The 16,876-nt window shown below is 44.4% G+C and overlaps 2 protein-coding genes across 2 annotated transcripts in view; one reads left to right on the top strand and one right to left on the bottom strand.

The window, feature by feature from the left end:
- AFTPH (aftiphilin) overlaps positions 1-3,623 on the bottom strand; it is a 50,789-nt gene extending 47,166 nt beyond the window's left edge. Inside the window, exon 1 of the mRNA XM_080586521.1 lies at positions 62-3,623. The gene's annotated coding sequence lies outside the window, so the exon portion shown is untranslated. The remainder of the gene's footprint in view (positions 1-61) is intronic.
- The window catches only part of LOC308192682 (uncharacterized protein), a 71,216-nt gene that overhangs the window by 245 nt on the left and 54,095 nt on the right, over positions 1-16,876 (top strand). The window contains exon 2 of the mRNA XM_080586533.1: positions 1,896-1,972. The gene's annotated coding sequence lies outside the window, so the exon portion shown is untranslated. The remainder of the gene's footprint in view (positions 1-1,895; positions 1,973-16,876) is intronic.

Below are 16,876 nucleotides of genomic sequence, written 5' to 3'. Positions count from 1 at the left end.
ACATGTTGAGTGAGGGCAGCGGGTTTTTTTTTTTCTTTTTTTAATTTTTTTTTATTTTTACCTGGCGGCCGTTATCTCCGCGTAACGGCTCCCGGAGTCGGTCGGGCAACTTCCGCGGCCCCCCGGGTCTCCCTCAGTCCGCACAGCCCCTCTGGTGCCTTAGGGAGCGGGCTGGGGTCTGCAGCTGCGAGCAGATGGACGGCCCCGGGTTGTGGTGCTTTCCGCGCTCTCACCTAGTGAATATGAGGGATTTAAGTCTTATTTCTTAAGAGGTGCCCTGTGGCTACGCAAGGTGGAGCCTGAGGGAGGCTGCTCGTGTGCGGAGCCGGGAATCCTGTCAGGAGCCGTGCCCTTCCCTCACGGCTGCTGCGGTGAGGGGGCTCGGGGCCGTGAGGGAGTTTCTCCGCGGAGAGGTTCGGCAAACCGGTGGGAACATAAAAAGAATCCCCAAAATAGAGATGAGGAATTGGGGAGAATCTGTCAGAGTGTTCAGCGGGGAAAGTGGCAGGAGGAGAGCTGAGAAAGGACATTGCTTTGCAGGTGGGAGCAGCGCTGCAGAGGATGGATACCCCTGGTGTGAGGACTCGGTGAGGGCTCAGAGCATCTCTTCTCAAAATCTCTAACGAGATTTTGGTTTTGCCTGTGTTATGATATGGCTTTATTTCTAACTCTTGAGGGTTAGGATAGCATTTCTGCATAGGAAATTGTTGATTGCAAAGTTTTGCCCCTTTGAAGTTTAGGGGGAAGTAGTCTGATCCCATATATATGATCCCACAATCCTGTTTCCAAATCCACCTCTGGAACAGACAGCGGGATCACTATTCCACCTTTTATGTCTCTGTGTGACCAGGGGGCAAACTTCTTGAACTTCAGAGTTTACAAACCACTTAATCCTAGTGGAGTCCCTGAGGGCCTGTCTGTGTCGAGCTGAAACCTCAGTTCATAAACACTGGGGGCTGCCAGAGTTGCCTTCTTCAAAGAGTAGCTCGGTACAAATTTGTTTCTGGAAAATGAGATTCATAAGTGTCTCCATTTCATAGAGAAGGTGTGTGTATCGGCTAGTTTCAAGTGCGACACTGGTCAAATCTTCCTTTAGTTGAACTGGGTTTGTCAAGGTTGTATTTTTATGGTTTAGTTCACTTGTTTACTGTGCAAATTCAGTCAAAAGGGGTAGAAAGACTGTCAAGAAACCACACAGGGAGATACTGTGGTTTTTATATTTTTTTATGTGCCCTTTTCCCCAAGGAGCACAAGCAGACAATGATTTGACCTCATAGATGAAAGAACATTAACAGCAAAACTACTAATAAAAATCATGAGAAATAACACATGCATACTTCTGTTCTTTAAATGCTTTTTTCCTCCCTAATGCCTGTTTACACTGTATTGGTAAGTATTGTCAAAACTGCAAACACCAAGTATTTTAAAACGCATAACAAGGTTTTAAATAATGTGCGAAGCCTGCTGTACATCCTTTAACAGTAGCAAACTGAACACTACAGCGGTTACAACACGCTGACAAATTACAATAATAAAATAGCAATCAAAGTGTAATAATAAAGCTTTGTTCCTATGGAGGCTTAAGCAAATATTTAGACACAGTAATTTTTCTGAGGAAGGCTTAAAACAGGGTTGTACATATGACTCTTCGTGTTTGAGATAGGTTTGTGAATAAAAATGCCTCAAATGCTTTTTAAGAGTAATTATAATTAATCTACCAATTTAATAAGGCACATAAGGCCTCTGGGAAGCATGGGAAAATTATATTGTTAATACAATATTTCAATTACATTAGGAATCCTGTTACAATAGCTTAAGATAATCATAAGCGACTATTAATGAGGCTGTGTGAGTGTTACATTTCGCCACCTGGTGGCTGTTTTCTTTTTTTTCAGCTTAGTGTGGGGAAATGCAGTGTAAAGCTTGTGCTGACCTGGCAGGACAGGAGGAGAAGCAATGAGGGGACTGGAAGGTAGGCAGTTTAGCCATCAAAGATCTTTGAGCTTCACCCAGTGTAAAACGTTGTGGTTTACAGTTGTATGGGTGAAGAGAAAAATATGTAAAAGAAGTGAAATACTTGGTTGTAAAGCAACAGACAAATTATGTAATTTCTTCCCATATCTGGCAACAACCATTAAGGTCCAAGGGCCCAAAGTATACTTCAGAGTGTGCTGTTAGTCTGTGGAGAATCTTTTCCCATACCAGCCGTGTTTATATAATGGTCATTGGCTGTGTGTGTTACCCACCCCTATGGCAACATCGTAAATAACATAATTAGAGGAGCTAATTTGATAATTATCTTCTACAACTGATACATCAATGATGTGAATGAACATATTGGATAAACACACTGTCTTCTAAACAACCCAGGCAGCAACCTGAGCCCCAGCACCCTAAAACAAATGCAAAGCTCTTGTGTGGAAAAGCCACAAGCCCAACCATGTACCACAGAAAGAGAGCCAGAAAGATCGGCAGCGTCAGTAATTAGGTCCTAAAATAGAAGGAAAATGGTTAAGTAAAATTCCCGGATGATTTGAGGAAGTGAGTCATATCCTAAGTTACAAAGAAAGGCAGAAAATCCTTCCAAATAGTCCCTGCCAGTTTGACCAGAGGGAAATTTCCTTCTCTTGGTGGTATTCAGTAGTTCCTAGGATCAGAAGCTTTAATCAGTGTGCAGTTGTGAGTCTGTAAAATTTATTTAACTTTAATGCAGGATCAGATGAGAGGTAAGTGTCCTACATGAAAAAGTGAAGGTGATCTTCACTTAGGCGTAGAGTGAATGATTGACAAGATGTGTGGGATTTTTTTTTTTTTTAGTCATTACTGCGTGAGCTTTGCCGATTGAAGGGGATTACGTTTGCTTACGAAGGCAGACTGGCTCTTTATAATAGCATTAGCCGTGTTATGTATTTGTTCTATGAAGTGGAATCCACGAGTTACAACCCTAATTTCAAGGTTGTATTTTCAACACATGAAAGTTTCCTTCGCAGAATTGCATGGATTATAGGCACTGTGTTATTTGAAGATTGTTCTAGAGTGGTGTTCTAAAAATCTTCAAACATTTTAAAGTTGTTTCCTTTTTTTTTGTCTTATACTTCCACATTATTTCTTTTCTGACAACACGGTGAAGAAACGCTGTAATTTTGAGATATTCATCTCAATGTGAAGCCCCTTTTATATAGTGCAGTAAAGGTTTTAATTGAAGTGGGACTGTTCTTGGTAACTCCAAGGTCCAAGCTGGTCAGCCGCAGCAAAACAGCTTTATCAGTCACTACTGCTAAGTCCTAAACTGTCAGGAGAGGGCGCAGCCTTCTTAGAAGTCTTAGTTGGAAAAAGGTGGCATGGTGTGTCAAGATGATTCAGAAAGGCTTTCTCAAAAACCCACAAGGTCTGCAGGCTCACTCCTCCTGGTTTAGGAACTGAGCACTTGTTATGATCTGCATCCGTGTCCTTCATAAACTCAGTTATTCATAATTCTCAAGAAAATGGAGTATCTATAGGGAAAACATTAAACTTTTTACTTCGCATTTTGGAGTTTACAATATGGTTCCTAACTGTAGCTTTGGGTTATACTACAAGCTGTACCACTATTGCATGGTATAATGCAGAATATCTTCTGAAACGCATTGGATTGCTAACAGTGTAGTTTTTCTTTTAAAACAAATAAACAACAGCAACAACAAAACTTATTGTTACTTTTTTATTTGCAAAATATGTACGGTACAACGTGTCTTCTGGCAGTGCAAGCTTTGTATACAGAGTAAACTTACTCTAATCAAAAGATAGATAAGTTTTTATACTTCAGGCAGTTTGCTTCCCTCTCTGCTGAGTCTGGCAGTGCTGCAGATCAGAAGCTAGACGTTCTGTTTCCTGAGAAATTGTGGTGCTTGATTTTATTTTTTTAAATTCAAAATTGAATCAGACAGTTGAAGATTTGAAATTATCCATAGAATGAGTTTAAAATGTTCTTTGGGCCTACCAGATCATTTCATTTCACTAATGCCAGAGCCTTTCATTTGTGCTATTGTCAATGCAATGCTAACTAATTTAAATTTTTTCCATGAAAATGAAATATAAAAGTAGAAAATCAAGCAAATTGAAAACAGGAAGTCAAGCTCTTGCATTTTATCTTCACAGAATGTTTTGATTTTTTCCCATCCTGACATGAAACTGAATTGGCACATTTCTGTGAAATGCTTTTAATTTAGTAAAACTGCATTTATCTTAGACCATTATAGCTGAAATAACCCCTGCTACTGCATTATCAAGCAGAAAGAGCTTGTCTGACTGAATTCACCAATCAGCCTCAAAAGCTTTACATGAAAATTGTTTGTGGCTGTGGTTTCAAAAGGTGGGCATTATCAAAGCTGGCTGAATGGATAATACGCAAGAGTTAGTGAAAGAAAAAATGTGTAGTTACTGTTACCTAAGTTAAACAAAGCTTAGTGTGAGAAGAGGATAAGCTAAGTGGCCTGTTATTGAACTGCACTGCTGATGTGTCTTTGAGCATCGGAAGATGCTAAAAGACCTGTAGCAGTCATTGTTTTTTTCTTTATGCAATGGTTGGTTCCCGGAGCTCCATCCTGAATCAATGCAGACTGCCTGGGTCTTCCACAGGCAGTGCAAGGCTCTTGTCTGAGTTAGAGATCAGGGAGCTGGGAGTGCCTCTTGGTCCCCAGGCATCCTTCAGCCACACTGGGGACCCCCTGGAGAAGACACCAGCAGCTTTACCCCATCTGTGTCTGTGAGCTGGCTGTGCAGCAAGGATGCCAAGCCTCCATGTCCCCCCCTGTTCAGAGAGCGTCTTAATTCCTGCTCCGTGTCGTCTTTACTCTGCTGACAGTGAAAGGAACTTGCTGAGCCTGGCCTCCCCACGGTTGCTGTTAGCTGTTGTGGCCACTCCTGTGTGGTGATCTGTGTTTCCTCCCAGGGCTGTAGTGCCTCTCAAAGCTATTCAGAGGTACTGAGGTACTCTTCTGGACGTCTCGGCTGCTCACGTCTTCTGTATCACTGCTAAGTCCATTAGCATTTACCTTTGGGCAAGGCAAATCACCAGGCAACGGGTTCTCTTGTTATGGGTATCCCACAGAAGTTTTCCAGTTTTTCAAGGGGTTGTCTCCATCTATTCTAGTTGTAATGGCATAAAATACATAACATTAGCATATGCTTTATATGCAGCATATAAAGCCTCTGTTTAGAGTGCAAGCATGTTACTATTTCATACAAATCTCCCTAGCTACCTTTACTGGAGTCATAGTTACAAAAACTATAAGGCATTACTACATCAGCAGCCCACTCTCTTGTGACTTGCAAGCCATTAAAAATCCCAGTTGTCTTTACACAATCTAAATGCATTGACTACAAAGAAAACTATGTAGTTCCAGAAAAAAAGATGAAATGGCAATTATTTTAGGCAGGCCTTAGAAATCTCCTACATCCAAATGGTTCTTTGATTTTTGGCTTATTTGGGCAGGGGTAGGATTGCTGACACTCAGTACCATGTGTTTGGGAGGGGGGTTTGTTTTTGTTTTCTTCCAAGGAACTCCATTCTGAGTCTAAACCGTGTTTGGAGCCTCTAATGAACATGCAGGCTTACATTCTTGGCATATGAAGGCTACCTAGTGGATTAACCAGCTCATGAATGTCAAAACAGCCTTGTTTTTCCTGCCATGGCTTAGACCACATCCTCAAAGTTGCAGAAGTTAATGACATCAGTGAGGTAACACTACCCATATACCTGGCCTCTACATACTTACATACGTAACTCATCAGCAGCATGTGCAAAATGTGTTTTAGTGTATACATTTTAACAAAGGCAAGGTTTTTGAGAGGGGGCAATAGACAAACTGTATCTGACAAAAACTGGTGAGCTGTTAGTGATGCTGGCTCTTCCCTGGGTGTGAAGGGCACATAAATTTTAAAGCAAGCGTGGGCTGAAAGCAGTCTGACTTCAGCCACAATTTAACTGTGTTACTCAGGCAAGCCGAGAGGAGAAAACAGCTGACACAGGTAGCAACCCAGCAAGCTACGGACAGCCAAAGTGATGTATAGAAAACACACTTTGTTTCCTCCCAGGTCTGACAATGCTTCCATCTCCTAGAAGATGTGTCGTGTGAGTACATCAACTGTCAGCAGGAAAGCAAGATTTCTAGCGCTCTGTGGCAGAGCAAAGCTTGTGAGCGTGACTATTTTTTCAATATGAAAAAATACAAGATTTTTCAATATTGTCTTTCAAGGTCAAGGCTGATGCCTCTTCTCATGTTAATTTCACCCTCCACCATGTTTTTCTGCAGTGGGTTTACTTTTTTGATCTCTGTTCATTGAGACCCAAAGCATCTCGAGGTAGGCACACATCAGGGGTAGATCTCAGAAGAACAGGATTGTTTTTTGGAAGGCTCTTATATGAGAGGTTTGTGAGATTTGCCAAATCTGGTTATAAGTTACTTGACAGAGTTGTTGTAGGTAAATTATGAAGGGCAAGACAAAATGTAATCAGAATATACCGTGTTCCAAACAGCCAAACTGGTTTTGAGTGCTAACAGAAAGACTGTGTGTCCCAGTTGCACTGGAGTTCTGAAAGCAAGGCACCGCGAAGGCTGCACCAGCAGTTGTAGTGAGACCCGGGCTCTGAGGCTGAGACCCCAGCATGTGCACACTCCAATGCAGAATCTCACGTGTTTGCAGAAAGCCATCTTTGCTGGTGCTTTAAACTAACATGTCAAGGTGTGGAAGTGGCCAGTGTTCCTTTCAGCTACACGCCTTGTTCCAGAACAAGTAGCCTTTGGCAGCAAGGGTCAAGCAGTTCCTTAAATTGCATAGCAAGGTTCACCACAGGGATGTGTTGGCCTCTGTGTGGTCCCCGGCCATTGCCTCACAAGCAGAAAGAAGCAAAACTGAACCCCAGATGTTTATACCAAGAACAGGGCACAAACAGGCTCAATGGTGGTGGCAGAATGTGGGAAGGAGCAAGCAGAGGGGAGTGTGGAGAGCTGGGGGGTGAGGGGGACAGCAGGGCAACAAAGGCAAGCACAAAAGCAGCAGGGAGATGAGAAATCAAACCCCCAGAGACTTCAATATACAGGATCACATGGAGGTCTCTTGAAAGTGGCTGGACCAGCGTGCTGCAAGGAGAGCTAGGGCAGATGAAAATAGGTAAATCCAGGTGCCTGAGCAATCTGTTTAAATGCACCGGGCTCGAAGGAGGAACACTCTCTCTAAATTGTGGCTAACTGTGTTTCTGTGCTGGGAAAAGGGTGCTGTCTCTGAGCCAGCTCCTTGAGTCTAGTAAACAAATACAATCCCAGCAGGCTTAAATGGTGTCACTGATGTGCTCTGCAGGAGCCCTTGCCAGGGACAGTCAAAGCGCAGACTATCACACAGTCTAAGCACAGCCTGTGTTATTTCAGAGGGATATGTGCATCTTAGAGCAAGGAGCTGCAGCCACCCCTTCTCTAACCTTATTGGTCAAGGGGTGTGTGTTAGTGGGCAGTTCGGCTCATGGTTTTCCTTTTTTAAGCACTGAAGTGGAAAAAAGTTTTACAATACAGTAAGACTATCAATTTATATGGCCTAACCATTGTTGGAAGGAGTCTAGATTCCTCTTATAGCCAAGAGAGGGCTATTTTCAGAGCACCACACTGGGCTCCGTACCTTCATCTGGCCGAAGTGGGACCTGACAGATCCAACCTAGGTGTCGAGCTCTCATGCCTCTGTTCTGCATACACAGTGCTAGTGAGTTGGAAACAGCTCCAAACAGCACCAAACCAGCCAGGAAATGTCTTCGCAACAGGAGCTGATTGTGAGATGTTTCAAAGAGGTGAACTTGTCTCAGTTTCTCTTCATGTATGGAATTGTTTATAATGTAGGCCACAGTGTTTGCTGTCTGCTCAGTCAGATGCAAGTCAGCGGTTTGGTGGATTTAAAAGAGAGACTGATGGCGACTCACAATCAGTTTGCATGCCAATGGCATTGGTCCAATTGTCCAGTTGTGGAATGTTATATGAGCAGCGCGGATATAATTATATCCAAATTTGGCTAAAATCCATATTTTATCCTTATTTATCCATATTTTGCTGCAAAGGGGCTTGTCTCCTCCGGCAAGAAATCCCCTGGGCAGAGAGCATATCTCAGTTACTCACTGTTTACTCCATATTGGGTGGAATCTCCAACAAATCCTTCTCTGTGGAGGAGCCAAGATGCAGGACCCTTGCTAGCGATGCAGCTATCTCCAAAAATCAAACCTGTATCTGCTAGCAGCCCATCTCACTTAGGAAACGTTTCATCCTATGAGATGATTCACATTTCTCTGAGCAGCATCTAATTCCTGATGGAAAACCTGTTGGCAATAGCCCAGATTTTTTGAGGAGCAGAGACTCCTGTGTGTACCGTCACGTGGTAGAGCTGGAGGGAGTTTCAGGAGCACAGCAGAGTTCTCCTGCTAGTCAGATGCTTGTTCTGCCTGTTCAAAGAGATGGTGGGGTGTGAACCAGCTTTCCTTCAAAATTAACGTAGGCATTTTAGCACATGACTCTTCCGCGTGTAAATGTCTTCAGATGCAGTTTGACAGCAGGTTACACTGAGAAGATTTTTCTACTCCGTAGTTCCATCAGGACGCTTAAATTACCCCATAGGCTGTGAATTCAGAGCCCCGTGTTACTTACACATCTCTGGGCTTGGCTGACTGCTTATATGCAGCTACTAGCTAGGCCACCCCTCTGGAGAGGCCCCCTTTCTCAGTCTGACAGAGAGATGAGGACAGACAGAGCTACAACTTTGTGCTACCTAGCCAACTCGGGATGCTCACCCTCTGCAAAGCATGGCAAGGAGTCACTGCGCTCACGTTTGCCTTAGGGCTGGTTTGCTTTTACCGAGCTGGGCCAGTTTCTTCTGAGTCAGATTCTGTTATGTGCAAGCTACTGTAGTGCCTTTAATTCAGTTAGGAGTGGATCAGATAGGTCTCTTCTCCCTTCACAATTATTACCTTATTGCTCTGTTTGTTAATGTGCATTACGGTAGCATTGCACAGCTACAAGCGTGCCCCAGGGCCCAGCGCAGTGTCTGTGGTGTGTTTTTCTCTCCTGATTGTGTACAAGGAGCCATCACAGCATTACAAACTTATCTCTAGAGTTTCTCAAGACTCGTTCTGCCTGTGGGAAAGCTTCACGTGTGAAAAGTGTCAGGCCTGGGTTTTTCAGGGATAGGCTGGACCGTTACATCCTGAGCTGAAAAGACCTTTTCTTTTCCTGCACAGATATGAGGGGGCAGGTGCCTGTAGGTCAGCGCTGTGTTGGACCCCAGTCTAGTGCTGCCCTAGATCAGGCTCCACATCAACCTCCAAGTTCCCCTTGGGAGTCATAGTTTCGTTAGAGTGAGTATCGGCGGTGAATGTGAGTCCCGTGACGGAGAGGAAACAATCTCTGCAGTTGTAGCAGTTAGTGCTGGTGTATGGAAAATACGCAGGATTTGTGTGAGTCTTTGAGTGCCGGTTTTATTCCCCTCATTCCTTCTGGCTGATCTAATACCTTGATGTTGAGTTCAACTGTTTCACATCCTGGAAAGCAAACATCACCACGACCACCACGTGCCCTTCTCCAGTGCACAAAGGCACCGTTTGCGTTTTCCATTGCACTTCCATTGCTCAAGTATGGGAAAAAAAAACAGAACCACTGTTTTACCAAGGCACTGGTTGCTAGAAGAGAGGGATCTCCCCAGAGAGTATAAGGGGGTAAGTTGCTCTACTGGCAGAATGGCAGAAAACACTAGTGATAGCTACCTAACATGCATAGGTAGGCTTCCGACTCATTAGCATTTAAAACGTTTTGAAGGTCAGGAATAGAGCTGTCTGCATCTGCCTGCATGTATTTACACTTTTCTTGCAAAGGACAAAAAACCTGAGTGTGATGCTTGCTTTTTTGGTGATTAATATTGTCTGCATGAAGATAGCGTTTTCATTTTTTTCTTCTGAGGCTTTGGTGTGTGATCTTTTAAAGCTAATGGGCTGCTCCTGTGTAAAAGCCCTTCACAGGATACTCCACAGGAGCCAACTGCAATTAAAACCCAGAAAACTATGTCTCTGTCCTTCTTTGACATCTTCTTTGGCTTGCTTTGTCTTTAAACTATGTCCATAGTGCTGTCAGTCTGTCAGAGTAAGACCACAGTTGCCTAAATCTTTGCCTGCAGAAGGTTTAGCCTAGTCCTAACAAAGTTAGGAATCTGACTGTTTTCCCTTAATTTCCATGGAGAGTATCAAAAGGGACTATCCTGATAATTTCAAAATGGGCAGGAGTGAGAAAAGATTCAGGCTCTGAATCGCTAAGCTCCGAAAACTTCACCATCCTGGACCCCACAGGCAATGAAATATGTGTGTACATGCGGTCTTGCATCTCTGAAGTCTTCAGGTTTAACAAAATAAAATAGATGAGTGCAGCACTGCCTGTCTATTCCTGCAGTCCACCAGTGCCTTTCACCCCAAATCTTTGTTCAGTCTTTAGCTGGACAGAGTAGACAAGGAATTTGAAGAGAGTAAGAACACATCAGGACTCCTGAGTTTGCCTAAGACTGCATATAAAAATAATATTGTCTTAGAAAATGAAAAGCCCGTGTCCTGCATCTGCTGAGCAAGGGTTTTCATGCCCATGTTTTTTCCCTGGGTGCTGGCAGATTCACAGGACGGGATGCAGTCTGACCGAGGCTAAATAAGCAGCTGGAGGGCTGTTATCTCTGTGCAAAGAGACGGGCCCGTTCCCTTTCTGTTTTCAGACGGTCTGCCCGTTCCCTCTCCTTTGTAGAGGCTGCAGCCTCACGGGAGGGTGAGCACGTTCACATACATCATAGCACCGGTGCTAGCTGAGGCTGAGCCCAGCAAATTATTTCTGTCTCCTTCCCCCAGAGGGAGGCGGTCACTCAATAATTAATACCTGGTATTTATACCTTTTGGTAAAGCACTCCGAAACGCCTGCCTGGCTGACTTGTAAATCTGTGTGGCCAGTGATCATTCACACAGCTCTGGCGTTCATCCATTTTGCAGGGATAGAGTTGAAGCTATGTATAAAACCAGGGACCCTACATAGTTCAGGCCAGAGTTGCCTGCTACTGTAACCTCCTTGACATCAGTGAAGTACCAGCAAAGATGAACCTGGATCTCTACATTTTTTCTCTGTGTTTAGGAGTAGGAGGCCACCAGTGAATGAAGGCTGAATGCTGCAACATTATTAGCATTCCTGGTGCTGTTTGCAGCCCGCCAGCCAAGAGCTGTTCAGTCGCTCGGTTTCTGAGGAGGTGCTGTTCTGTCTTCTTTCACATGCAGGTGCTAAACAGTTCAGAAACAACTGGGATAAAAAAAAAAAATGCCCTGTTCACTCTGAGCAAAAAGATTAATCTGCTCTTTTCAAATATAATTCTGCTTTATCTGGTTTTCCTTTTTGTGTAAAGGGAGGCACGCTGTTTTCCTTTTGCTGTTTTCCTATTTCTGGCAACCCAGGAAGCGTCTGGTTGAAAGCCACTGAAAGCTCCTGTAACCAATAATTACTTTGGATCTGGCTAGTAGGAAGCTCGGCTGTAAGCAATATGGAAAGTTATTAAAATAAATAAGGGTCACATGTTTGTAGAGCCTTTTTCACATTATTTAGCATTCCTAGTTGATAAGTGTATTGTGTTTCGTACTCCTACATGGAGAAGCTGCTTGCATCACCTGTGGGATGCCGAAGAGGGATGTTGTACAGGTGCACATCCACTCCTTCCAGGGCTTTTTATTCAGAGCTCCTACCAAGCCTGGCAGGACAGGTGAACCCCTGTGGAAGCAGAATTGCAAGTGTCTTCTTTGTTGTGTGAGTGATGCATAACCCTCTGCCTTCAGCACTGAAAGCCTTTGTTGTTCTTTGCTCTCTTAGGGTGGTAGTTTCCTTCCTATTAGCAGGTGCTTAAGGAAATGTCTGAAGTCACGTATCTGTGGTTGTTTCCAGCTCTTTTTTATTCCCTAAACTTCAAACACAGGGTTGTGTGTGCGCGTGAAGGGGACATCAGGCGTCTATCTACATTTGGCTGTTCCGTTGAAGGTGAACGTCCTCAAGGACCCTTTTTAGACATTGGAGCTAGGGCCTCTGGAAGGCCATTCAGGGCATCAAAACTGTCTGTGATAAATCATCCTCTGGAGGAGCGTCTCTCTTTCCACTGCCTATATAGGGAACCCACAGAGACCAGACTCAATTACCGCAGCTGAAATTAGATGCTGCAGAAGGTGGCGTGAATACCCCCCCAGTTTCAGCTACTACTCACCCATGACAAGGCTTCCCATTTTCCCACTAATGTAGCCACTCAGCTGGCCTAAGCAAAAAAGCAGTCTTTGTGGAAAATTGTGTATTAAGCATCAGTCTTTATTACACCAAATAACTCTTTTAAATCCTCACCCTGGGAAGCTGTTGACACATGTTTGAGTCACTCTACCACCTTCTCCCAATAAATGCGTGTGTAATTGTGTTTGTGTATACTAGTTACATGTTGCTGTGGAAGTTTTGGCATGCTGATACGTATCTGCATGCCAACCATCACAGCCCGTGGCTTCATGGCCGTATATGGAAGTTCACCTGTGAAGATACTCACGGTTTCCCTCTGGAGCTGCTTGAGGTCTAAACCAAGCAGCTCAGAAGAGGACAAGCGGAGCTCGTACGTGCAGGAGACGGGTGACAGTCTCTGGCAGTGAAAACCATTTGAAACCTGGCTCACATCGCCCCGAAAGCCATGAAGGACATTTCTTCCTGCCGTGCCCTCCCTAGAACAAGGCGTTCCTTGTGGTGCGGTATGCTCTTAGAAGCCAAATCTGGCTACTCCCTTCCAGCACTGCAGGTAGAATAAGACAGCTCAAACACGGAGGAAGCAACAAAATTTATTTGGAGGCTAGCCAGAGGCATGGGAACAGGCTGAGGAGATGGAGTACCGTTTGGTTTCGTGCCGTGGCTGTACAGAATGAGTGTCTAAAATCCCTTGCGGGGAGTGAGTGACAGAGGGAGTCACTGGCTGCAGTTAACCGAGGGGTTTCCTGAAGGCCAGGTGTAGGAAAGCTTGAAAGCACGCATTTCAGCATAATTAAAGGCTTTTCTGAAATGAAGATAAAACTTGATCTGCAAAGTCTGTACGGCTGGATTTTATGTTGCGCTACACCCCCTGGAGTCGGCCTTTATCTTACATTTACATCAGGATGTTAGGCAATATGCCACCACCTACAATTTACTTTGACTGTGGTGACTGTTAATTCTTACCGTGTAGGTTGAAGCAATGTGGTAAAACATTAGAAAAGTTTCCTGTCTGGTATTTGGTCATTAGGTTGAAAAGGACGGTGTACCTTGAAGAAGGTGATAATAAACATGATGAAAGTGTACAGAAAGCTAAATGATACTGGGAAGATAGCTTAGGGTCTTCTCTTTACTCATCCACCTATTAAAGGATAAAAGGGCATACGAAACGGAAGAGTGGTACGTTGAAGGTGGACAGAGAGTTTCCTTTGCACACAATTCATAAAATCAGCATGCATGAACTTAACAGGATTCTGAAAAAGACCAGGCGTCTAATAGCCTCTGACACCAAGCTGTCCTATTGCAACAACAAATATGTAAAATTCAAGACTACTGACCAGGTTTCAGACCAACTGTACTTAAAGAGAATTAAACGAAAAATCTCCCTGGGGAAAGTAATGCTCTCTGCTGCAGCATCCCTTGTGCTGTCCTCCAAACCGAATTCCAGTCAGCACAGCCAAAGACTGTGAACTATTTGGGCTGCCAGCTTTATCAAGTGTGACAGTCACTGGATGGTCTGGATGTTCCTGCGATGGTCTGTGATCATCAGTTTATTTATGTTGAATACAGCAACAGTCACTGGCCTGACCACGGGCACAGGTCCACGACGTGGCTGAAAACGAAAGGGAGATAAAGGAATGGAGAAGCAGAAGATTTGGGGCATTCTGTCACTTACCTGTATTGGCTGCTGAGTGCTTCAAGTATGCATTAGTGATTTCTTCTACAAGTGAACCCGAATTGTGCTCTACTTAGAGACACCTGGGTTGGCTTTTACTGGAAATGTTCCGACCTTCATCAGTCCTGTACAACTCCTGTCTAAACCAGACCAATGACAGGACTGTTAACCTGGCTAATATTATTTCCAGACAGTCTGAAGTACTCTTATGTTTTATGAGACATATAAATGCTTTACAAGACACATAAGTTCCCATCAGATGTTGTTGCACATCTGCTTCGCACAGGCAGCTCCTGGCTACCTTCCAGCTGACTTTGCTTAGAGGCAGCTCAGCCCTACCAGCTGCGTGCCCACATCTGCACAGCCTTGCACTTCTGCAGTCTTGCTGAGGTTTAGTGAGCACCCACCAGCAGCGGAGACCCAGGACTGAATCCTTGAAGGCTGTCTGTAGATGGCTGTCAGTTCTCTTTACTGACAGAGATGTAATTCCGTGCCTTATGGGACCAAGTAAGGCAGGAGAGAGATGCACGCTTGGACCTGCAAATGCATCATCTCTTCATCCTGGAAAGTGTGATTTTGCTTCTTACCAGCTTCACTTCCACACTGGCCAGTGTGAGCCACACAGCTCCCAGGATACTCTTAGAGGCACAAACGCTGTCCTTATCAGTTGCTGAGCTTCTGAGCTGTTCATTCGTGCCCTTTCCTCCTGCCCCAGACAGTGAAAGGATTGCTGGCACTGTCCGGTAATTCATCTGCTGGCATTTTAATGTGCATAGGTATGATCGTCCAATTGCTACAATTACTCTGTGGGAATCTGTTTCTAAAAATACGCCAATCTCTGCTGCCCTCCAACACATGCATGAGATAACATATCATGCTCCCTGGCTGCTGGTGACACACAGGATGAAGGTAATCAATACGGTTGGTAATACAGAAAGACAACAATGCTCATAATTACCACTGATTTCTCTTTCACTTGAAAGTATCACCTTCCAGCCTGTGTTATCACAGCTTCAGCTGTACAGTGCATTAAAACGATCATGCGCTTTCCCTGCGTGCGCTAATTAGAATCCTGTTATTTTTCCTGAGAGCATCTTTTGAAGAGGACAGGTTTATTATTTGCACCCTAATCCAGTTCATGCTTTAGCAGGTGCTCAGTTGCTATCAATCAATGTACTTCCACCGAAACTGATAGAGATCTACATGCTTGCATCACTCAGGATACGATGCTGTGTTTTGTTTAGGGACCATCTTTCGTGTGCAAGGTGCAGCAAACAACTCCCTGCTAAGAAACCTGATCTTCCATGTTTCAGCTTCTCCTCTGCATTATTTAAATTGCAGGCAAAAACACTGTGAGGCAGTGGAGGCTGCAAAAGATAATGTAATGCCATTCAATTTTCACCATTTAAAAAATCATATTTTGTAAGGATTTTGCATTGTGAATAGTCCATTTTATCTCAGAGGATGTGCATGGCATTACTCAACCTTACTGGCGGATATTCTGGCCCAAATAATGTCTTCCTGATGAGTGAAGGGGGGACCTGGAAGCCTGAACTTCCCTGTTGTAGCCAAAAGTCATAGCAATGTGACATTAGGTGTGCAAATCAGTGCATTCCAAGTTACAGCAGTGATCGCTGAGAAACTCTTGTTATGTCTCTGGGCTTCCCTCTCTGCCCAAAGAATGAGAGCAGTAATACTAGGGAAGGCAAGGAGCATTCGGGAATTAACATGAATTGTAAAGTTTGCCAGTGCTTTGAAGTTCTTCAGTGAGTGGTGCTAAATAGTATCCCTTGGTTGGTGTCTGTAAAGGGCATGTAATGCTCTGAAGCCAGTATCCACAGCCCTATCCTCTGGCTGTGGGGTTTCCAGTAATATTTCCTTCTCATGGAGAGGACCCTCCACCTCTGAGAAAAGGCAGTGGAAATGACTGGGAATGGATGTGAAAGCTCTGTTCTGTATCCATTCAATAATACAGAGTTGCTCACAGCTTTGCCTCTCAGGGTCTGTATTTTAGCTGTTGAAGCTCTTCGTATCTCTCTTACAAAGCTGGGGTGGCCTCGATGTGGCCGTTGTACTTCTAAATTCAAATATTTTGTTTTCCTTAGCAGATTGCAATTAATCTATCGCTTTCTCAATAATGTTTCTTATAGCAATGGTCCTATTCTGTCCTTAGTTCTGGTCCGGATCTCTTCTGGACAGTGATTATCCTTCCCATTACACAGAAAATTTCTTAGAGAGCAGCTAGGAAAGAATCCTCTTTGCCTCTTGGAGCACGCGGTGCCAGAGCAGCTACTGTAGCTTGTCATACATCACAATAATGTCATCATTGGCTTTTTTCCCTGCACAAGGGACCAGACGAAAGCATTGCCACTGAGCATGACTTGAAAACCTCCAGCATCTCCACCAGCACTCGGTGACAGCCTGTTCTACTGCACAGAGCTTTGCCTCAGCTCAGCCAGAGCAACGCCTGCCCACAGCCTCTGGGCATCAAGGGAGCATCTCTTTGCTGCTAATATCAGCTTGTCTAGTACTAAAATCCTCCTCTTTTCTCAGCCACTGAAATTTACTGTCCAGCTTCTAATTTACCAGGCTTTTGTTCCTATCCTCGAGAGTCATGAGGAAGCCCTTTTCTGCAAGCCCCAGGAGTCAGCGTAGCTCTGTTTCACCATCACTTCTGAGTGCCAGGAGTGACTTGCACATCTCCGTCAGCTGGCTGCGCAGAGAGCTGCTCAAAGACACTTCCTTCTCAGGGTCTTTCACAGAATGACCCCCTGGCATAACAGCCCTGGTCTCGCAAGGCACCAGTGTGGAAACTGAAGCCTCAGGATGAGAAATGCGTAACCCTTGGAGAATGCAGGAGCCGACGTGATGTTTCAGAGCCAGCCTCTATTCTTAGAAGAGTGGTGAAAGTCAT

Source organism: Anser brachyrhynchus (assembly GCF_964034855.1).
Source record: "Anser brachyrhynchus genome assembly, chromosome: 3".
NCBI classification, from domain to species: Eukaryota; Metazoa; Chordata; class Aves; order Anseriformes; family Anatidae; genus Anser; species Anser brachyrhynchus.
Note: the sequence above shows the minus strand (reverse complement) of the source record. Positions and strands in the feature narration are given on the sequence as shown.